Source organism: Phoenix dactylifera, chromosome 3, assembly GCF_051530095.1.
Source record: "Phoenix dactylifera cultivar Ajwa chromosome 3, Ajwa_hap1_PhDact_Kaust_v1.1, whole genome shotgun sequence".
Taxonomy (NCBI): Eukaryota; Viridiplantae; Streptophyta; class Magnoliopsida; order Arecales; family Arecaceae; genus Phoenix; species Phoenix dactylifera.
This window is the reverse complement of record NC_143192.1, coordinates 19,300,466-19,324,764: the sequence shown is the minus strand read 5'-3', so window position 1 is coordinate 19,324,764 and position 24,299 is coordinate 19,300,466. Positions and strand designations below refer to the sequence as shown.

Here is a 24,299-nt window from a genome sequence, read left to right as displayed (position 1 = left end):
TTCCTACGGTTATACGGTGGGTCTGACTTAACTAAGAAATGGGACCAATAACTGTTAGGTGAGGTCTTCATGGCTTAGAGACCAAGTAGCACTGCAACATGCTTGAGAAGCATTGTACAAGAGTTGTACATTCATCAATTTATGTGTCACCAATAACTGTTAGGTGAGGTGGCATGTAAATCGGTGGGACCGCAGTACCCACTAGAAACCCTAGTCGTGTGGGATTTCCGTTTTTCTACCAGGGGAGTGTGAGGAATTCGAGAAAATAGTGGGAGTTACATTTGTTCTAAAAGACCCTAGAACAAATTAGGATCAAGTACAAAATTCTAACTAGAATCTTTACTCTCTGAGGATTATAAAGTCAGCTTCTAGACTTTTAACTCATATCCTATAGAACAACCGTTTGACCAAACCCAATTATAAAGACTGGCTCAGCAAATTTCAAAAATAATTTTGAATTATGAAATTAGGGTATGTGCTAGACCATGGAATCCCCATGTTACCAATCTGTCCGATCACTGATCAGCGTAAGACGCATGCTAAAGTGGACGAACAATGACAATAAGGTTAGGTGCTGCACAATGGCATCCATGTCCAATGAATTATAATGCCAGCATGAGAACATGAAGACTGCCAGGGACATATTAAATCACCTGCAAGAGTTGTACGGTGATCAGAGTCACGCAACTCGGTTTGAAGTGTCCAAGAGGCTCTTCAAAGCCAAGATGCACGATGGGCAGTCTGTCCATGATCATGGTTTGACCATGATAAAAGACTTAGAGAAGCTTGAGAAGCTTGGCATGACCATGCACAAGGAATTGCAAACGGATTTGATCCCGCAATCCCTTCGAACTTCATATGAATAGTTTATAGTAAACTACCATATGATCAAGGTTGTATGCACTAAAATAGAATTGTTAAATAAATTGGTAACTAACTTAGGGACCTTGAAGAAGTTCAAGGGGCATCGTTTTCGCTGTCAAGTTGGTTTCTACTTTCAAGAGAGAGTCTATTTGGAAGAAGAAGAAGCCTGCGAAGAAGCAGAAGACTAAGAAAACACCAAGTAAGGAAGTTCCAAGAAAAAGGCCAATTGCAAGGAAAAGTGTTTCCATTGCATCATGGACGGACATTGGAAGAGGAACTGTCCTACATACATGGGAAGCATAAAGAACATGAAGGGTGACAGACCTTCAGAAGGTATGTCAGATATGCTCAGGATACTTAGGGACTGTTACCTATTGCTAGCAGAAATTTGATTTCTGTATTTTATTTAGCACAGAAAGATTTTTATTTAAAAATAAATTGATTCAAAATGGTTTTATGATTGACAGTCTCTATCACATACATATGGATGTATCTATGAATATATCTGAGCAAACAGTGAATACAATAGGATCTAATAGATCCAAAAATGAGATAAATCTAAAGTATTTATGGCACCTCAGGCTTGGCCATATAGGAGAAGACAGAATAAACAAATTGGAGAAACATGAGCTTTTGGGCTCATTGACTTTCGAGTCATATTTGATTTGTGAATTCTGCCTTCAAAGAAAGATGGCCAAATTATCCTTTATAGGACACAGGGAGGTCCACTGAAATACTTACCCTAGTACACACTGATGTGTGTGGCCCATTCGATGTGCAGGCTAGGGGTTGTAATTTTTTACTTCATTTTACCGATGATTACTCACGGTATGGATATGTGTATGAGACACAAATATGAAACTTTTGAAAGGTTCAAAAAGCTTAGATATGAAGTAGAAAAATAAGCACAAAAACTCATTAAGGTTCTTCGATCAGATCGAGGAAATGAATACCTTAATGGAGAGTTCCATGACTATCTCAAGGAAAACGGCATAGTCTCACAGTGGACACCTCCGGGTACACCTCAACTCAATGGGGTGTCAGAGAGGAGGAATCGGACCCTATTGGATATGGTCAGGTCCATGATGAACTTCACTGATTTACCTATATTTCTTTGGGGAGATGCCTTACTCACAGCGATTTATTTATTGAATAGAGTTCCCTCTAAATCCGTTCCTACCACACCGTATGAGATATGGCATGGTAAGAAACCAAGTCTGGGTCATCTCAAGATTTGGGGATGTCCGGCCCACGTCAAGAGACTACAGGCGGACAAACTAGAGGCTAGGACCATAAGTGCTCATTTTATAGGATATCCTAAAGAGTCATTAGGATACAATTTTTACGTCTCAGAGGATCATAATGTGTTTGTGAGCCGTCATGCCATCTTCTTGGAAAATCAGTTTATCCTTGATAGAGGCAGTGGGAGGAAAATTGAGCTTGAAGAGAAAGTCTCTGAAAAGCAACAAGTCATGGATCCTATCGAACCCATTAATACAGAGCCAGTACACGATGTCCCTCAACCACCTCACAGATCAAGTAGGGTCTCCCATCCTCCCGATAGATACTTAGGTGTACTAGAAGAGGATACCGAGGAAATGTTCCTAGTGGGAGATAGGGATCACACGCAGGATCCCAAAACCTACGACGAGGCGATATCTGATATCGATTCCGAGAAATGGATGGAAGCTATGAAGTTAGAGTTAGACTCCATGCATTCCAACCAAGTCTGGACCTTAGTAGATCCACCAGAAGGTATTGTACCTATTGGATGCAAATGGATCTACAAAAGGAAGATAGGTTCGGATGGAGAGGTAGAGACCTATAAGGCAAGGCTTGTGGCGAAAGGGTATAGTCAGCGCGAGGGCATTGACTATCAGGAGACCTTTTCACCTGTAGCCATGCTGAAATCCATCCGAACAATGCTTGCCATTGCAGCATTTCATGATTATAAAATCTGGCAGATGGATGTGAAAACTGCTTTTCTGAATGGATATCTTGATGAAGATATCTATATAGAACAGCCTTTGGGTTTCACTTCCAGTGATGTAGATCACAAGGTCTGCAAGCTGCAAAGGTCCATCTATGGACTAAAGCAAGCATCTCGGAGTTGGAACACTCGTTTCGATGACGCAATCAAAACGTTTGATTTCATCAAAAATGAAGAGGAACCTTGTGTTTACAAAAAGGTTAGTGGGAGCGCTGTCGTATTTCTCGTACTGTACGTGGATGACATCCTCCTGATAGGGAATGATATTCCCATGCTAACCTCGGTCAAGGTCTGGTTGTCAAAAAGGTTCTCCATGAAAGACCTTGGGGAAGCATCCTATATTTTGGGAATAAAGGTCTATAGAGATAGATCTAAAAGGATGCTTGGCCTATCACAGAAGATGTACATAGAGGAAGTGCTGAAAAGGTTCAGCATGGAAAATTCTAAAAGGGGTCGCTTACCCCAAAGGCATGGAATTAATCATTCCAAGAAGATGTGCCCCAACACATCTAAAGAGATTCAACGCATGAGCAAGATCCCCTATGCATCAGCAATAGGGAGCCTCATGTATGCCATGCTATGTACATGACTTGATATAGTACATGCTGTGAATGTCACGAGCATATGTCAATCAGATCCAGGCAAAAAGTACTGGATAGCTGTGAAAAACAGTCTTAAGTACTTGAGAAGAACTAAGGACATGTTCTTGGTCTTTGGAAGAAGATCAGAGTTGAAGGTAGAAGGATGCACACATATTGATGATAGAAAGTCTACATCAGAATATGTGCAATGGTGGTTCAGTAAATTGGAAGAGTTCCAAACAACCGATCATTATAGATTCTACCTTAGAAGCTGAATGTTAAGCCGTCTCTAAGGGTGCAGTGGAAATCTTTTGGTTTAAAAAGTTCATTGCAGAGTTAGGTGTAATATCATCAGACGTCATAACACTCTACTGCGATAACAAAGGTACCATAGCACTAGCTAAGGAGCCAAAGGTCTCACCAGAAATCGAAGCACATAGAGCGGCAGTTTAACCTAATAAGCGACTACCTCGAAAGAAAATAAGTAGAGGATCAGAGAGTAGACTCCACAGAAAATGTGGCGGACCCATTCACTAAGCAGCTAAGTCGATAGAAAACTGAATCGCATCTTGAGAAGATGGGGCTTAGGTTTATGGCTGATTGGCTTTAGTGCAAGTGGGAGATTGTTAGAAGTATGCCCTAGAAGCCAATCTGGCTAACACATTAATAATTCTGGGACATAATTTTGTACTTGACTTTATTATTATTGATTAATAAATGGGCATTCTTTTCATTCATATTGTTTATGTGTCTATGAATCGTCCAAGGAATTAATAAGATGATGATACATATTCTCAAGAGTTGAGAATTTGAGCCATGTATCATTGGTGATTAATTTCTAAATGCTCTTAATCAATGGATCATCACGAGGACGGTGATCGATCCGATCAGTGCACAGATCACTTTCCTTCTGGATGGACGAGACTTGAGTCCACAGTGTAGGGACACTGAAGTGATAGTGCAGGTGCTTGTTAGAGAACAAGGGTACTGAGCGTGACCAAGACAAGAAGTCACTTGGATGTCTATCCACTCGTCAGTGACTTGCTTGATGTTGCAGTAGTGTGACTGGTCCTTTGACCTGCGGTGCTTCGGCTACTCACAGTGAGGTTATTGTAGTTTGACTGCACACATACATGGTCTCTAGCCATATGGGTCCATGCAGTGTAGATTGGCTGCAGTAGGTTCACTGTAGGAGTAGGGTATGCACCTACAAGGAATCTATCGACCTTGATAGAAGAGGAGGGATCCTATGTGATTTGTTAGACTGAGTTCTAAGACCTTGGCCAGGGCAGTAATATAAAGTGGAGAAAGAGTTTTTCACTATCGAACTCGAGTCGAATAAATTTTGACATATGACAGACGATGGAGTTTGACGAGTTGTCCATGACCTCCGTCCTGTAGGGATCCACGATAGTAGGACTGTATCACATGGTAACTGCACCTAGAGGTTCATCTTTCTATTCTACTGGGTAGCCACTACATGCTGCTAGGTGTCACTGGGGGATGGTGGGACTCACAGAAATTATCTCGATGATCGATAAACCCTAATGAGTTGAGTTGGAATCGTTCCAACCCATTGAAAGGAGTTTTCAATGATATAGTGATAGAGATCACAATATATCTCACTACCAGTCAGAGTAGAACCTATGGGGTCACACACGCTAGAAGTATTGACCGATCCGATGGTTGAAAAGTGATTATGAATCACAAGTAATCAATTCGATTGATATTCAGTTGAAGAAGGAACAAAGGGAATTAATTAATTGGACTTGAAACAAGAGTCCTACTTCGAGTAGGATTCCTAGAGTCCTAATTGGATTAGGATTGGGAATCCTAGTTGAAGTAGGACTGGGATTCCTACTTGGAATAGGATTCCTGCAATCCTAATGAGATTAGGAGTTTTGAATCAAAATTGGATTCCTACTTGAAGTAGGATTCCTAGAGTCCTAATCGGATTAGGACTTCGGATTCAAATAGAGTCCTAATTGGATTAGGACTAAAATTATATATGTCCTAATTTGGATTAGGGTTTCTTAAGTCACAATTAATTATTAATCTAATGAATCAATAAGACTCCTAATTGGATTATGATTGAAGAGTTCAATTGAGTCAAAATTGATTTAAGTTCTAATTGGATTAGGACTTACCTAGATTGGATCCAAATTGGTTCACCCTTGGGCTAAGCCTAATTGGATTAGGGCTTGACCACATTAGGGCATTCCAATCCGTACCTAATATGGATTAGGGTTTACCATGAGGAAGGGGATAAGCCCCTCCCCTTTCCACGTGGAGAAGGGAGAAGAGACGGCGCCCCCTCTTAGGAAAGACATCAAGAACTCCTAAATGTTAGGAGCTCCACATGTCTATAAAAAGGGACTTGTGGGCAGCACCTAGGGCATAGAAGAAGTCCTCTTCCTCCTTGCCGTACGCCTCCCTCTCCTCTCCTCTTGGTTCAGCCGCAAGCAAGGAAGATAAAAGCCAAAGGTGTTGGCGGCATCCTCTTCCTCCCTTCTTCCTTCCAACGCAGGGAAAAGAAAGAAGGCTGCGTGGGGATTCTTCTTCTTCCTCTTCTTCATCCTTCTTCTTCCTCCTCTCAAGCACAATCAAGGGTTGATTGAAAGAGAGAAAATCAGCCATCAAAAGAAGTCTTTGCAAGGGAGCTAGCACCCCGGGAAGACAAGAGAGCTTTGATCGGATCACTGCTTCGTGTGGATACCCGTAGAGGCCGGACACTTGAACGGCTTCAAGCAAACCTTCATCCTAGACCACGAACTTCAGTTTGCGGTGATCATCTACCCGCACAAGGTGAAGATCTGATCTTCCTAAAGGTTTAAAAAGTTTTAATTCTTATCTAACTATGAACGGTTCATGAAACAACGTTCATGCGATGAACGTCGATCCCGCTTATGCCGATTCCGCTGCCATCTGAATTTTTTTGAAATATCAGCGGCATGGGCAGGTTCCCAACACTCACAACCTAACTTGTTGTTTTTACGAGGTCACAACGAACTCGATCGGTTTTGATAGGCTCACCGACTAGAACCAACTGATTGTTTTTCCGGGTTCACAATCAAACCTAGTTGGTTTTCTCCGGTTCACCAACCACAACCTTACACCGTTGGTTTTATCTTTGGCTTACCAACAAACCTTACAACCCTTGATTCAATCCCCTGATTGAATCAAGTATACAAACTATGAGTTTATAGTTCACAGGAAAGTTTCTAAAAAAGCAAGTGTGAGACAATATAAACAAACAGAGTTAGAAACCCGCAAACAGATTTTAGATGCGAAAGTGGGGGGGCTTCTCGATTTCTGACTCTCCTCTTGAAAGTGCCGAAGGATGAAGAACAATAGTAGAGCTTTGAATACGAAGGAAGCACTTTTTGGTTTGAGTTGAATGCACTTCTTCCTTCTTTTGCTTGTATTTACTCTTCGGAAGCTTTTAGTAGTTGAAATGCTTTTATGCTCAGATGGAATAGCTCTCTTGTTGTTTACTACTATTCACTCTGGCTATTTAAGTGGTTCCTTTCGAAAACTAGCCGTTAGGGAGTGATTTGTAGCCATTCTGTCTCGTCTGCACATTCTGACAATGTATCCGTTGGGATCGGAGTCGACTTGTGCGATCTGGAGTCGACTCGGTGATAAGTGCTTAATAATTTATAGTCTAGTTATCTTTCCATGGCACTTATCAATGTTCTTAAACTGATAAATACGTATTTTACCATAAAATTGAATAATCATTGAAATAAATTTAAAATACGGTGAAAAGAAAAAAAATAATAATAATTCTTTTCTTAAATCAGATTCTAAACTTGTCTCTCTCTTGGTTGCAATCTTTCATGAAAACTACAGAAAAACATATAAGGAGATTGTGTTGATCCGGCTAAGGTTATAATTAAATGGGCTTTGGTCCTGGTTAGATTGAAAGTTATAATTGTATGGAAAATATTTGATTAACCCTTTTATTAAGTCACGGTCTTATTTATTTTATCTGGTCGAGTTCAGTCTGAAGCGGTTTAGTAAGAATTAAATGACATTGGACTCGAGAATAAATCAACAACCATCCAAAGCCAACTCCCCTATCCCTCCTAGATCAACAGCCATCCAACAGAATTTTTTTCACAATGCTGAAACAGGGAAACTCATGCCGATGATTCGAATTTTCCCCCATCAAAGCAACCCGATCCTCCATCCTCAATAGGACCTCGTATCAGCCGCGTGCCAAATCCACCTAAGAGGGAAATCAGTCGGGCGTCTTCCGCATCCAACTGTGGCATCGTCTTCATCCCCGGGTGTTCCGCCAGCGACCACTCCTCTGCTGCAATCAACGAGCCATTCCAGCCACGAGACCCACGAAATCCTCCACGCGTGCAGCCAGCAACCGAGTAGAAGACCAATCTCCTCCATGTTCCACACAGTGCACCAGCGCCATCAGCCCGTTCCAGCCGCATCAACCGCGTGCCCACCGCATCCAGCTCCTCCATCTTCATCCGAATCCATTCCCAGAAGCCGAATCCACCGACGATCTCACCGTCTGCATCCCTCCGGATTCAAGATCCCCAAATCCTGGATGACCCTGCCTCTGACTCTTCTCCCTTCCGCATTCACCAGTCTCTGCAATCAAGCCCGAGATCATTCCCAGCATCACGCCCTTCTCCAGCGATCTCGCGTGCAATAGGAATCAAGCCCGAGATCATTCCCAGCATCACGCCCTCCTCCTTGCTGGGGATCCATCGCTGGGTCCTCGGCGATCTATAAAAGAAGGACGAGCAAGGAGAGGAGTGGGGGAAGCTCGGGGAGAAAACAGGGGAGACCCCCTGTTTCGGTGAAAAGAAGAAGAAAGCCGAGAGGGAGAGAAAAAGAAATAAAAAAAGAGAGAAAGGAGGGGGAAAGAGAATAATTTTGGATATTTTGGAAAAAATGAGAGGTGATCAATTTCATTTGAAGATGGGAGGTCGTCCGGAAAACATGCGCGGCTAACCGTCTAGTCTAGGGCTGGATGAAGCCCTAGCAATGTATCAGGGCAATTGTAGTTCTTACTTTTTTATTATTTTGGAGCTTGTTTAAATTCTTATTTTCAATGAAATATTTTTTTATGATATTTAAACTTTGAGCATGCTAGTTACTAATCATGTTTGCTAAAGTAGTCTAAGATGATCCATGCCTAGAAAGATGAAGTGTGCTGCATCCTAAATTAACATACTTGGTAGACACTTCATGCTACACCGAAGATGGATCTTCCTAACACTCTTTATGATTTTATTTTAAAAGGCTTGTAGCCAAATTGCATGCCTCTCCAAAAGACAAAAATTAAGAACACAGTCCTTGATGCAATGCTATGTGGTGGATTCCAAACCCTAGATCTATTTACTCTGATAAATTTCAATTCGCACTCATAGTTTAATTTAGTTAAATCAAGTTAGCAAATCCTTTTTCTTGATTTATTTTTAAAAGAAAAATAACTTATTCTTCAATCCCTGTGGACCGACACCCGTAATCACTATCCTACAGGATACGTGCTATTGCATGGTTTATTTTTAAAAATGAAAGAACCGATCAATTTTTGGCGTCGTTGCCGGGGATTGCTAGCATAATTATTTTTCCTATCATTAAAAAAAATTAATTAATTAAAAAAAAACTTTCAAAAATATATATATATCTAAAATAAAATAAAAAATTATTTTCTATTATTGTTACTTTTCTTATCTCCTTTTTCTCTTCTACTAATTTTTTTTATTTTTCTTTTGGTCTTATTTGATCAGAAATCGAGGAAAAAATCTGGGATGATCAAAAGGAGAATAGCTGGAAAAGGAATGCTGTAGAGGTTTGCCTAAAAAAAATTTAATTGCTGGGAAAATTCTCTTTGGTAACCTCTAAACCTTTCTTGTTTAAATTGATTATTAGCTTAAAATTTTGTGGTGATTGTTTAATTTTAATTTCAGCAAAATTGTGAATGCATGTCTGATACACATACACCAATTGATCTGCACTTAGTAAGGGCAATCACCCCAATAAGATAAGAGCCGGATTTCATCACCGGACTCTTGCCCAACTTAGGTGAACTCAATCTCACATAGTGTCACATTAATTAAAATCAATTAGACGTTGGCTCCTAGGGACATTCGAGCTCAATAGGACGAAGATCACCGAAAGTTGCACCAATTTCGCTCTGTGGCTCAGTTGATGTCTAGGCAAGTTTTGTTCCTATAAGGAAGACAGTTCATCTGTTCGAGGCAAGTGGGTTTTAAGTGGGACCTTTGCGAACGCATCGTGACCCCTCCACTTACCTGGGAGCTTACCTGGTCAACTCGGTTCATTAGACCGGATTGGAGGCTTAGGTGCCCTCTTCAAACCAGTTAGGAGCTGTCTAGTGATTTTAGGACAAATACAAGGATTGATGTGTTTTTCTTTTATTGCATGCTTGATTGATCAAGTACTAGTGTATGCAAGGGAGTCATTCTAGAGTACGTGATCTATTACCTTTTGATCCTGAAATAGAACGGACCCTTAGAAATATTCGAGCTGAGATCAGAATAATAGAATCATCCCCACCTCTTGAGATGGCTGAAGAACAACCCAAACTCCTGAGGGAGTACTTCCACCATTTACACTTCCCCATCTTGCATTCGATTACCTGAAGTAGCAGCTGTACAATATGAAGTAAAGTCTAGTGTGATCCAACTGCTCCCATCTTTTTATGGGCTCACCAATGAAAATCCATATAAATACCTAGATGAATTTCTTGAGATTTGCACCACTGTCAAGATTCAGAACTTCACTGATGATACTCTGAAACTTAGATTATTTCCCTTCTCCCTTAAAGATAGAGCCAAACAATGGCTGAATTCTTTAGAAGCCAACTCGATTCGTTCTTGGGATCAAATGCAACAAGAATTTCTTAAAAAATACTTTCCCATAGGAAGAACGAACCAGTTTAGACGTGCCATTACAAGCTTCTCCCAAACCGAGGGAGAAGAATTTCATGAAACTTGGGAGAGATTTCGGAACCTAATCCGTAAATGCCCTCATCATCAAATACCTAAGTGGCAGCTAGTGCAATGTTTCTATGACGGATTGACTGAACGAAACCGTCAGATGATCGATGCTGCATGCGGGGGATTTATGCTTCAAAATGAGCATGAAGCATGGCAAATATTTGAAAATCTTAATGAAAACTCCCTCCACCATGCTTCCTGTTCTCGTCAAGCACCCCCGAGTTCTCAAAGAAAAGGGACCATTTGTGAAATAAGTCATTCTATGGACCTGTCTAGCAAGGTAGATGCATTGTCCCATAAGATTGACCAACTGATGATAGGTGGGCATTTCATTAACTCTTCTCAAGCACAAATGTGTACTATCTATTCTAGCCTGTCCCACCCTATTCATGAGTGCCCCTCAGCGCCCTAATTCCCCGAACTCGTGCAAGAACACATCAATGCTGCTCAAACACAGCCCAGACCGGGTAATGACCCATTTTCCAATATATATAACCCGGGATGGCGGAATCATCCAAATTTCTCTTGGAGACAGCAAGCTTCGAATACTGCCCAACCCCACTCCCAAAATTTTCAAAACCCTCAGAATTTTCATCTCTACCATCCCTCAACTCAATTTCAACACCCACCTCCTCCAACCCAAAGAAATACAACCTTTGAGGAGAAAGTGTTGACTGCCTTTCAAGGTTTGGAGGCAAACACACAACTATTGCACTCTCACACGCAATCAATTGCTAAGCTAGAATCCCAAATGGGTCAACTAGCCAATGCATTAAACAAACGAGAGGAAGGTAAGCTTCCAAGTCAACCAATGAGTAATCCAAGGGGACAATACATGGCTTAAGAAACTCGACTAAATCATGAGCAAGCCAATGCTTTGACTACTCTGAGGAGTGGCCATATAATAGATAATAAGGTTGGGGAGGGTAACAATAAGAAAGGTGAAGAAGAGAAGAGGAATGTTTTATATGAAAATCCAAAACCTTCTTCAGCTAGTCCACCATCTGCCACAACCCACATTCCAAAGGCCCCATTCCCTGAAGCACTTAATGCACCCTCTCCCTTTGGCAAGAAGGGAACTTCATTAGAAGAGATGATGGAGGTCTTCAAACAAGTTAAAATCAACCTCCCACTCTTTGATGCCATCAAACAAGTTCCCTCCTATGCCAAATTTCTTAAAGATCTTTGCACCCAAAAGCGGAAATCTAGGACACATGTGCCTAAAAAGGTCCTCCTAACTGAGCAGGTAAGTTCCATTCTCCAACACAACACCCCTCCAAAGTTCAAAGATCCTGGTGTTCCCACTATTTCATGTGTCATAGGAAATAACTCTATCGACCGAGCACTCTTAGATCTAGGGGCAAGTGTGAATCTTCTACCCTATTCAGTCTATGAAAAATTTGGGTTAGGTGAATTAAAACCTACCTCGGTGTCCTTACAATTGGCTGATCGATCTGTGAAGATGCCAAGGGGGATGATTGAAGATGTTCTTGTCAAGATAGACGAATTTTATTTTTCAGTAGATTTTATCGTCCTTGACATGGAACATGTGCCCAACCTAAAAAAGCAAATCCCTGTGATTCTTGGTCATCCCTTTTTAGCGACAGCCAATGCATGTATCAACTGTAGAACTGGAGCAATGGATATATCATTTGGGAACATGAAAATTAAGTTAAATGTGTTTCATGCCGCTGAACAACATATGAGGGAAGATGAGTGTTGCCTAATTGACGAAATGGATGATCTTGTAGAGAACGCCCTTCCCTATATCTTAGTAGATGACCCCTTAGAGGCATGTTTGGCCCATTTTGACATTGACAACTTTGATATAGACAAGGCCGTAGAAGAAGTTAACATCTTACTCGACAATCAATCTCCTTTGAGTTCCCTTCCTTGGAAGATCCGACCTGAACCCCTTCCCCCCATTGCTAGCACACCACTTTGTCCTTCCATTGATTCTCCACCTAAACTTGAGTTGAAGCCACTTCCGACAAATCTTAAGTATGCCTTTTTAGGACCAGAAGATAGCCTCCCTATAATCATCGCAGCCAACTTATCTACTGAACAGGAGGGTAAACTTTTAAAGGTGCTAGAAGAGAATAAACATGCCATAGGATGGTCTGTAGCCGATTTGAAAGGGGTTGACCCCTCTGTTTGCATGCATCGAATTCATCTCGAAGATGATGCAAAACCCACCCGAGAAATACAAAGAAGACTCAATCCTAACATGAAGGAGGTAGTCAAGAAAGAAGTGGTAAAGTTATTAAATGCCGGAATCATTTATCTAATTTCTGATAGTAAGTGGGTGAGTCCCACACAAGTGGTACCCAAGAAATCAGGTATCACTGTGGTTGAAAATACGAAAGAAGAATTAATACAAACACGCACAACCACGGGTTGGCGCGTGTGCATTGACTACAGAAAACTTAATTCAATGACTAGGAAGGACCATTTTCCTCTACCTTTCATAGATCAAATTTTGGAACGGTTGGCTGGTCAAGGTTTCTACTGCTTCTTAGATGGTTATTCTGGATATAATCAAGTACCTGTTTACCCAAACGATCAAGAGAAAATCACCTTTACTTGCCCATTTGGGACATTTGCATATAGGAGGATGCCTTTTGGACTATGCAATGCACCCGCAACTTTTCAACGATGCATGATGGCCATTTTTTCAGATATGGTGGAAAACTTTCTAGAAGTGTTCATTGATGATTTCTCAGTTTTTGGCCTATCTTTTGACGATTGTCTGGACAATTTGACCTTAGTTTTGAAAAGATGTAAGAAGACCAACCTAGTATTAAGTTGGGAAAAGAGCCATTTCATGGTTCAAGAAGGCATAGTTTTAGGACACATCGTGTCCAAGAGGGGCATTGAAGTAGATAAAGCCAAAGTCGATCTTATTTCCAATCTCCCTCCACCCAAAACTGTGAAACAAATCCGATCATTCCTTGGCCATGCTGGTTTTTACCGTCGCTTCATTCAGGATTTCAGCAAGATTTCCAAACCCTTGTACAATCTTCTTGCCAAGGACACTCCCTTTGTCTTTGATAAAGCATGCGAGGAGGCATTTGAAAATCTTCGCTCGAAATTGACCACTGCACCTATCATACGGCCCCCTAATTGGACCCTTCCATTTGAATTAATGTGTGACGCATCCGACTATACAATTGGGGCAGTTTTAGGGCAATGGCTAGATAAAGTACCTCATGTCATCTACTATGCTAGTAAAGCACTCTCAGATGCACAATTGAACTACACCACCACTGAGAAAGAATTGCTAGCTGTAGTATTCGTGCTAGACAAGTTTCGATCTTACCTATTAGGATCCAAGGTTACCGTATTCACTGATCATGCTGCCCTTCGACACCTTCTTGCAAAGAAGGACACCAAACTCCGTCTGATTCGATGGATTCTTTTACTACAAGAATTTGACCTAGAAATTCGTGATAAGAAAGGAACTGCAAATGTCGTAGCAGACCACTTATCTAGGATTCTTCTTGAGCCCTCTAAGAATACCTCACCCTTACATGATGCTTTCCCAAATGAACAATTATTTGAGGTACAAGGAATGAAAACGCCATGGTTTGCAAACATAATAAATTACCTTACCATAGGACGAATTCCTGATAATTGGTCAACTCAAGACAAGAACCGATTCTTTTCACAAGTAAAGTTCTATTATTGGGATGATCCCGATCTATTCAAGTATTGTCCCGATCAAGTAATCCGTCGATGTGTCCCCGAATGCGAATTTTAAAGTATTCTTTCATTCTGCCATTCACAAGCTTGTGGGGGACATTTTGGGGGTAGAAAAACTGCAGCAAAAGTTTTACAGAGTGGATTTTATTAGCCCACACTTTTCAAAGATGCCCATAACTTTTGCCAAACTTGTGAACGGTGCCAACGGATGGGTACTGTTGCTGGGGGTCCAAACCGAGAATGATTGGCACAGCGGTGTGAACGGGGTTCCCTTGGAATTACTTCGGTTGCGCTCCGCCTTCTGCCGGGAGATCTGCAAGCAAGCCTCGCACCACCACCGGGGTAGTGGGGGCCCTCCGACGATCAAGTTAGGGGAGATCGAAGGAGAAGAAGAGGTAGCAGGTAAGATAATACTCTGAAAAATCTTGCTTACCCTCCCCTTCCCCCCCAGCCGCATATATATCAGGCTGGGGGGTTTTTTGGGGATTGGTCATCGTGTGGCCCGATGGGGTTGCCACTGACATGGTCGTTACAGGGCGTCGTGGGGCAGCGCTGGGTACGGCCATGGCAGGGCGTAGTGGAGCTCCGCTTTGTACGGCTGTTACAGCGGATCGTGGGGCAGCGCCGGATACGGCCGTTGTAGGGAGTAGTGGAGCAGGGGGCCGCGGCGTGCCTCAGGGGAACAGTCTGTTGTTGTCAAGAGATTGACGACTTGGGGTCGGATTGCTGGATCAAGGGGCAGCCGACCCGGGGTCGGGCTGCGGAGCCGAAGATATCCGACCCGAGGTCGGATTGCTGGATCAAGGGGCACCCGACTCGGGGTCGGGCTGCGGAGCCGAAGATATCCGACCCGAGGTCGGATTGCTGGATCAAGGGGCACCCGACTCGGGGTCGGGCTGCGGAGCCGAAGATATCCGACCCGAGGTCGGATTGCTGGATCAAGGGGCAGCCGTAGTCTTCCTGGGCGCGCGTGCCGGTCACGTGGGGCATGGTGGCTAAGTTCCCCCGTAACAGTAGCCCCCCACTTCCGAGCCTGGAACCAGGAGGGGAACGGGTGAAGGGAGTGATGCTTCGAGATTGCCGCCATCCCTCGGAAAGGCGCGTGCGCTCCGAGCTCCCCGCCTTCTTTATGGCGTATGGCGGTTGTCGCTGATCTGGCGGTCTGCGGATTTTGGCGGACATCCTTCCTTAGTGGCGTCGATTCGCCTTTGGGGCGCGAACGATCCTTCGGTAGCCAGGCGTCCTCTGGCGTCACCGAGGCGTTACCCGCCTTTCTGCCTATTTAACCTGGGGCCCTCCCCCGTCCGCCTTTCTCTTCACAGGCATCCTCGAGTTTCTCCCTTGTGCTGCTGCCGTTGCCGTCGGACTGTTCGTTCGCTCCTCCTTTGACGCTCTCGGAGCCGTTCTTCCTTCCCTTCCAGTGAGTTGCCCCACTCTTCAATTTAGGGCTCTCCGTACTTTCTCCTTTCGTATTAGTGTACCCCAGTCGTTCCGGTCCCTTCTCCCCTCTTGACCCCGTCCTGACCGTAGATTCACTGGCCGTTAGGGATGGACGAAGTAAGAGCGGACCGCATTCAGTCGGAGCTGGTCCCCGAAGACCTAGATAGGTTCGTGGCCCGGTACCACCTTCCCGAAGCCTGCAACGTTACGCTTCCGGGGCCTGAGGAGAGGATGTCCCATCCTCCTCCAGGGAAGGTCGCCATCAATGAGGACATCCTTCGGGCTGGGTTCCGCTTTCCCCTCTCGGACTTAGTCGTGCAGGTGCTTCGAGGTTTAAGAGTGGCGCCGACGCAACTGGTGCCGAACTCATGGCGTACCCTGACGGCCTTCCAGGTTTTCTGCCGCATGCACGAGGTTCCCGCCACCCTGAACGTCTTTTGGGAATGCTACGGCCTGAACGGCCACCCCCGGAACAGAGGGTGGTGGTGCTTTGCGGCGCGGCGAGGGTGCGGCCTCGTCAAGGAGGCTCCTTCCTCCATTCATGGCTGGAAGGAGCGTTTCTTTTTCATCGACGTAGATCCATCTTGGGGAATCGGGACAACTTGGGAGACGCCGATGAAGTCCCCGATCGGCCTATCGAGGTTGTCGAGGGAGGAGTCCGATGGCGTCGCCGTCTTGAGGGGGTTGGTTGCCGAGGGCCGGCTCCCCCCGGTGGCTCGCCTTATTTCCGAGGATGCCTTGGTGAACGTCGGTCTGAGCTCGGTCCCCGCCGACCGTGAGCCCGCCACCACTTCTTCTTTTTAGCTCTTTTCTCCTCTTTCATTTCTTCTTTCCATCAGTTTCTCGGTTTCTAACCATCTCGTCCTTTTTGCAGAAATCGACGACGTCATGCAGTCGGACAAGGCAATGGCTGTTAGTAGGGCGTCCCTACTGGAAGCGGTCCGGAGGAAGAAACGGACTCCTCCGAGCGGGGTCCCACCGGCGAAGAAGCCCCGCCAGCAGGCGACTCCGACGCCGACAGACGGGTCCGGGCCCACCGATCAGGGGGACGCCGCGGGCTCGGACCGACAGTTGACGCCGCATCAGCCCTCCGGTGATGAGACTACCGTTTTTCTGGAGGTGTCATCCGGGCACGCCCGAGACGGCCGGGTCGGACGCGGTCGGTCCCCAGCCCGGCCTTCGACTCGGTCGGCTTCGGATGATACGGAAAGGAGGGGCGCGCCGAGGCCCCGGCCGAGCGGGACCCTGTCGATTTCTAGCGCGGCCCCCGCCCCGAGCACGGTCGGCATGACTCTCCCCCAAGCGATGGGTAAGGGTAAGGCTGCAGAACCACCATCCGGCTCCGGGGCGAAGTCGGGGTCGGCCTTCACTTTCGCCGGCGCCCGAAACCTCGTCGAGACGGTGCTGCTGGAGGGGGACCGTAGGCAGGTCCGGCAGATGGGTATCCCTGAAGTTGGAGCTGCCAGCTGCGTCTGTCTCATGTCGGTGAGTGTTCTTTTGGTCGCTTTCGTCATTTATAGGCTCTATTGATCCCCGTCTGACGCTCTCATTTTTCCTACCTCTTAGCTCTTCCAATACATGATCCGCCTGGAGGAGAGCCACGAGGAACAGGCGAGGCTTCTGGCGAGGGCCGAGAGCCGATTGAAAGCTGTAGAGGAGGGAGGCCGGGCTGCGGCGGGGAGGACGACCAGGGATCTCGAGACGAGGCTCCAGGTGGCCGAAGAGCGGGCACTCGGCTTCGCCGCCCTCGAGAGGCAACTGTTGGAGGCTCAGGAGCAACTCAAGGTTGCCTCGGGTCTCAAAAGCGAGATCAGGAAGGCGGAGGAGCGGGCCGAAAAGCAGTCCCGGAAGGCTGCCGACTTCCGGGAGAGGTGGGAGAAGGCCCAGCAGTCGGCCGACAACGCCCGCAACCGAACCCGATCTCTTGAAGCCAAGCTGGCCGAATTGGAGTCGGCCTTTGAGGGGACTCGTGCGAGCAACCAGGAGCTTCATTCGCGCCTGGAGGAGGCTGAGGCTGCTCGCGTCGCTGCCGAGGCGAAGCACATGGAGGCTCGGGCCGATCTGCTGAGGGTCTCCTCCGAGGCGGACGACCGGATTGTGGCGAAGGTCATGGAAGCGAAAGCTCAGATTACGGAGCGAGCGGAGGCGGCGCTGGCCGAGAAGAGCGCGGAAATCGGGCGTCAGGCGGTACAGGCCTATCGTCAGTCCGCCGAGTTCATCCGTGACATGTCGGACGCGGAGTCCGACTCCTTTGCCTTAGGCTTCGATGAAGGCCTGGCAAGGGTGTCCGCTAAATACCCCGAAATTGACCTGAGTGGGGTCTTCCTCCTCGACTCCCCTCCGATGCCATTGCCTGCCGATTCTCCAACCGTCTCCCTACCCTTCGCGGACGAGCTCGCCGTTCCCGACCCAGGGGTTCGTCCAAGCTGACTCTCTGTACTTTTCTTTGTTCTTTTCTTTGTATGTTGGCGTTTTGCCACGTTGTATGGGTCTCGACCCTGATGCAACGAAAGTTAATGCAAACAAAGTGCTTCCTCATTTCACTTTCATCCTTCCTCTTTTTAACTCCTGGTAGCGCCTCGCCGACTCCTGACTCTTGAAGTTCTTCCGACGCTAGGCCAGGCATCCGAGGGTTAGGCCTCAGAAAATTCTTCCGGCGCTAGGCCAGGCATCCGAGGGTTAGGCCTCAGGAAATTCTTCCGGCGCTAGGCCAGGCATCCGAGGGTTAGGCCTCAGGAAATTCTTCCGGCGCTAGGCCAGGCATCCGAGGGTTAGGCCTCAGAAAATTCTTCCGGCGCTAGGCCAGGCATCCGAGGGTTAGGCCTCAAGAAATTCTTCCGGCGCTAGGCCAGGCATCCGAGGGTTAGGCCTCAGAAAATTCCGCTCGTTGGTCGACCAAGGCTGGCGCAAGCCGAGGCGACCGGTCGGGGCTTCAGGCTAGTCTGCTCCCGGGATGATCATCGGGTTAGCCTGGCATCCGAGGACCGAGCCTCGGAGAATTCCGCTCATTGGTCGGCCAAGGCTGGCGCAAGCCGAGGCGACCGGTCGGGGCTTCAGGCTAGTCTGCTCCCGGGATGATCATCGGGTAAGCCTGGCATCCGAGGGCCGAGCCTCGGGAAATTCCGCTCGTTGGTCGGCCAAGGCTGGCGCAAGCCGAGGCGACCGGTCGGGGCTTCAGGCTAGTCTGCTCCCGGGATGATCATCGGGTTAGCCTGGCATCCGAGGACCGAGCCTCGGAGAATTCCGCTCGTTGGTCGGCCAAGGCTGGCGCAAGCCGAGGCGACTGGTCGGGGCTTCAGGCTAGTCTGCTCCCAGGATGATCATCGGGTTAGCCTGGCATCCGAGGGCCAAGCCTCGAGGAATTCCGCTCGTTGGTCGGCCAAGGCTGGCGCAAGCCGAGGCGACCGGTCGGGGCTTCAGGCTAGTCTGCTCTCGAGATGATCATCGGGTTAGCCTGGCATCCGAGGGCCGAGCCTCGGAGAATTCCGCTCGTTGGTCGGCCAAGGCTGGCGCAAGCCGAGGCGACCGGTCGGGGCTTCAGGCTAGTCTGCTCCCGGGATGATCATCGGGTTAGCCTGGCATCCGAGGACCGAGCCTCGGGGAATTCCGCTCGTTGGTCGGCCAAGGCTGGCGCAAGCCGAGGCGACCGGCCGGGGCTTCAGGCTAGTCTGCTCGCGGGATGATCATCGGGTTAGCCTGGCATCCGAGGGCCGAGCCTCGGGGAATTCCGCTCGTTGGTCGGCCAAGGCTGGCGCAAGCCGAGGCGACCGGTCGGGGCTTCAGGCTAGTCTGCTCCCGGGATGATCATCGGGTTAGCCTGGCATCCGAGGGCCGAGCCTCGGAGAATTCCGCTCGTTGGTCGGCCAAGGCTGGCGCAAGCCGAGGCGACCGGTCGGGGCTTCAGGCTAGTCTGCTCTCGGGATGATCATCGGGTTAGCCTGGCATCCGAGGGCCGAGCCTCGGGGAATTCCGCTCGTTGGTCGGCTAAGGCTGGCGCAAGCCGAGGCGACCGGTCGGGGCTTCAGGCTAGTCTGCTCCCGGGATGATCATCGGGTTAGCCTGGCATCCGAGGACCGAGCCTCGGGGAATTCCGCTCGTTGGTCGGCCAAGGCTGGCGCAAGCCGAGGCGACCGGTCGGGGCTTCAGGCTAGTCTGCTCCCGGGATGATCATCGGGTTAGCCGGGCATCCGAGGGCCGAGCCTCGGGGAATTTCGCTCGTTGGTCGGCCAAGGCTGGCGCAAGCCGAGGCGACCGGTCGGGGCTTCAGGCTAGTCTGCTCCCGGGATGATCATCGGGTTAGCTTGGCATCCGAGGACCGAGCCTCGGGGAATTTCGCTCGTTGGTCGGCCAAGGCTGGCGCAAGCCGAGGCGACCGGTCGGGGCTTCAGGCTAGTCTGCTCCCGGGATGATCATCGGGTTAGCCTGGCATCCGAGGGCCAAGCCTCGGGGAATTCCGCTCGTTGGTCGGCCAAGGCTGGCGCAAGCCAAGGCGACCGGTCGGGGCTTCAGGCTAGTCTGCTCCCGGGATGATCATCGGGTTAGCCTGGCATCCGAGGGCCGAGCCTCGGGGAATTCCGCTCGTTGGTCGGCCAAGGCTGGCGCAAGCCGAGGCGACCGGTCGGGGCTTCAGGCTAGTCTGCTCCCGGGATGATCATCGGGTTAGCCTAGCATCCGAGGACCGAGCCTCGGGGAATTCCGCTCGTTGGTCGGCCAAGGCTGGCGCAAGCCGAGGCGACCGGTCGGGGCTTCAGGCTAGTCTGCTCCCGGGATGATCATCGGGTTAGCCTGGCATCCGAGGGCCGAGCCTCGGAGAATTCCGCTCGTTGGTCGGCCAAGGCTGGCGCAAGCCGAGGCGACCGGTCGGGGCTTCAGGCTAGTCTGCTCCCGGGATGATCATCGGGTTAGCCTGGCATCCGAGGACCGAGCCTCGGGGAATTCCGCTCGTTGGTTGGCTAAGGCTGGCGCAAGCCGAGGCGACCGGTCGGGGCTTCAGGCTAGTCTGCTCCCGGGATGATCATCGGGTTAGCCTGGCATCCGAGCGCCAAGCCTCGGGGAATTCCGCTCGTTGGTCGCGCCCTTATCACTTGCCGCTCGACGGGGTTTCTCCGTGGCCAGCTGCGATCGTGTTTCTCCTCCTCTCGAAGCGTCGCCTGGGGAACACCAGAAGGCCATTAAATGCTAATTGAGGCGTTACCTAGGAGATCGGACCGGCCAGTTGCTGCTTGCGAGGAGTGCCAGTTAAGCGGCCGCGATACGCGCGTTCTTCGAGGCGGATGCGGCCTGGACGCGTGCGGAGATATGTGGGCCGCGGGATACACGCCGCCCGGAGTGTCCTGCACGAAGAATGCAATTAAGGAGAACGACGCTTAGGAGATCGTGGGGGGATAAACCTCGAGAGCCGGAACGGCTCCTGATTCGATGTGCCCGCATTTATTGGAGCCACCCGCATCGGAACGACCAGGGGGCCACAGTTTGGCTATAAATATAAGCGCAGGTGCGGTGGAGCCTGCCAAGCCGGAGCTGTTCAGGTTGCCATGGATCGTGGACCTCCTCTCCGGCGCGTGGCTGGGAAACCCTCGCCGGAGGAACGGGAGGCGCGCCCCTCGCAACTTCCGCCAACTAGTCGTTTCATCTGGGATCAACAGGGAGATTCTCTCTGGTGGAACTCCGCTCTAGGCGTTTCATCCGGGATCACATCCCCCCTCTTTTCAGTCCCACCTCCCGATTGAGCTCTGCGCTAGACGCTTCATCCGGGATCGCGCCTCCTCGCGCTCTTCTCCCTTGTATTCCTTTCCTCCCCTTCTCCTGGGGAGGACCGGAATATCCCTTGGATGTGGCGTTCCTCTTGAAGCAGTGCGAACTTCTTCTTCGTCCGCGCCGGCTCTTCGTCTTTTGCGTGAGGCGTCGATGGCGCCTCCGGGGGGAAGCACCCACGTCCGGTGGGATTGCAGCTGCTTCGGATGGAGGGTTCGGGATCCCAGATCTTCAGCTCCACGGAGTCTCCACCTCTTCCTTACTTTCTTAACTCCCCAATTCCCCTCGGGGAATTCTTTGTAATCACACGAACACGCCATTGTAACCAGGAATTATTGAGATGAAAAGGACTATACATTTTTTGAACTGTCTTTCTGGCTTTGTCTTTCTACTGGCAATATACCCGCAGGTTAGCGGAATTCCAGCTCCTTGGAATTTCTCGACCATCTAGGGCCTCCAACTGGTAGGAGCCAGGTCGGTTTACCCAGCGAACCCTATACGGGCCTTCCCAATTTGGCGCCAGCTTCCCACCTTCCGCGGGTTGAGATGCTTTGGCTCGCCTTGGCACCAGATCTCCGATTCTGAAAAGTTTTGGTCAGACCTTGGAGTTATAATATCGGGCCACCCTCCGCTGATACATCGCCATCCGGACCTGCGCCATTTCCCTCGCTTCTTCCAAGAGGTCCAGGTTCCCTCGGAGTTGCTCCGAATTGGCCTCGGGTCGGTGCGCAGCCACCCGGGGCGAGGGGAGTCCGAGCTCCACGGGGACAACCGCTTCCGTGCCATAGGTTAGGCTGAAAGGCGTCTCCCCGGTAGGGGTCCGATGCGTGGTCCGATACGCCCAAAGGACGTTCTCGAGTTCTTCGACCCAAGCTTGCCCCGTCCGACCGATTCGCGCCTTAATTTCTTGGAGGATTGTCCGGTTTGTCACCTCGGCCTCACCGTTGGTTTGGGGATGCGACACAGATGTGAACCGATGCTCGATCCCGAACTCCTCGCAGAAGTCACGGAAATGCTTGTTGTCGAACTGTCGACCATTATCCGAGATGAGGACCCGGGATACCCCAAATCGGACAATGATGTTTTTCTTCACGAACTTCCGGACTTGCGCCTCCGTGATAGTGGCCAGCGGCTCTGCCTCCACCCACTTGGTGAAGTAGTCGATTGCAACAATCAAGAATTTCCGCTGGGCTGAAGCGACGGGGAATGGTCCGAGGATATCCATTCCCCACTGTGCGAAGGGCCAGGGTGCGGTGATTGGTGCCAAGGGGACAGAAGGAACTCTCTGGACGTTGGCGTGGCGCTGGCAGGCATCGCATTTCCGTACATAATCCTTTGAGTCCTCCAACAAGGTAGGCCAATAATAGCCTTGCCTCATGATCTTGTGCGCCAAGGACCTAGCCCCCGAGTGGGATCCGCAGACGCCCTCGTGGACTTCGCCGAGGACGTAGGCCGCCTCCGAGGGGCGGAGGCACCTTAAGAGGGGGGCGGTAAACGAGGTCCGATACAGCCTCCCTTCATAGAGTACGTAGTGGGCGGACTTCTTGACAAGTCGCCGAGCTTGATCTTCGTCTTCAGGGAGGATCCCTTCGGCGAGGTAGGCGACGAGCGGGTCCATCCAAGACGGCTCCGGATCAATCGCCATCACCGCTCCAGCCTCGCCGATGCTCGGGGCATCCAGGGTCTCCAGGTAGATTGCCCTCGACAAGTTGTGCGCCTTTGCGCCCACCAAGCGGGACAACCTGTCGGCCCTGGCATTTTCACTTCTGGGGACCTGCTGGATGTCGACACTGCCGAGGTCGGGAATGAGTGCTTGCACCTTCCGGACGTAGTTCTGCATGGTCGGGCTCCGGGCCTCGAACTCCCCACGGACCTGCCCGACCACCAGCTGGGAGTCGGTGAAGACCTTCAAACGCCGGATGCCGAGCTCCCCGGTGAGTTTGAGTCCCGCGACTAGGGCCTCGTACTCCGCCTCGTTGTTGGTAATTGGAAATCCAAACCTCAAGGCATACTCGGCTATCACTCCATCAGGACTGGTAAGGACCAGCCCGGCCCCTCCACCCTCGGGGTTCGACGACCCATCGATGTGAAGCGTCCAGGTCGGGAGGTCGAGGCTGGGCGTTTCCGGCGGTCTAGGTTCCGCCTCCTGCACCGTGCACTCAGCGAGGAAGTCCGCGAGCACCTGGGCCTTGATGGCGGGTTGAGGCTGGTAGCGGATGTCGAACTCACCGAGTTCTACTGCCCACTTCACCAGCCGTCCCGCATTCTCGGGGTTGCTGAGGATCTGTCGTAACGGTTGATCAGTTAAGAGGGTGACAGAATGGGCCTGGAAATAGGGGCGGAGCCTCCTGGTCGCGGTCAGCAGCGCGAAGGCGATCTTTTCAGCCTTCGTATACCGCGTCTCGGCGTCCCGTAGGACCCGGCTGATGTAGTACACAGGCTTCTGGAGCTTTGCCTCTTCCCGAACCAGCACCGCACTGACCGCGGTTGGGGAGACCGCCAGATAGAGGTAGAGCATCTCCCCTTCCTGCGGCTTGGATAGCAGGGGAGGAGACGCCAGGTATTTCTTGAGCTGGTCGAATGCTGCTTGACATTCGGCCATCCAGAGGAAGTCTTTCGGGCGTTTTAACACCTTGAAGAATGGTTGGCAGCGTTCAGCCGATTTTGCCACAAATCGTCCGAGCGCGGCGACCCTTCCAGCGAGCTCCTGAACCTCCTTCACTTTGGTCGGAGGGGACATACCTTGGATAGCCTTGATTTTGTCCGGGTTGGCTTCGATACCCCGCTGGTTGACAATGAAACCGAGGAACCTCCCGGCCGAAGCGCCAAAGGCGCACTTCGCTGGGTTCAGCTTCATGCGAAACTTCCGCAAGGTGGTGAAAGTCTCCTCCAGATCCACGATGTGCTGGTCTGCCTGGCGGCTCTTCACCAGCATATCGTCCACGTACACCTCCATGTTCCGGCCGATTTGCT

At 49.4% G+C, this 24,299-nt stretch overlaps 1 non-coding gene across 1 annotated transcript; it reads right to left on the bottom strand.

The window, feature by feature from the left end:
* Positions 1-10,366: 10,366 nt before the first annotated feature.
* Positions 10,367-10,472, bottom strand: LOC149767961 (small nucleolar RNA R71). The gene has a single exon (XR_016400101.1). It is a non-coding gene; the product is annotated as a small nucleolar RNA R71 (small nucleolar RNA).
* Between the last annotated feature and the right edge of the window lie 13,827 nt (positions 10,473-24,299).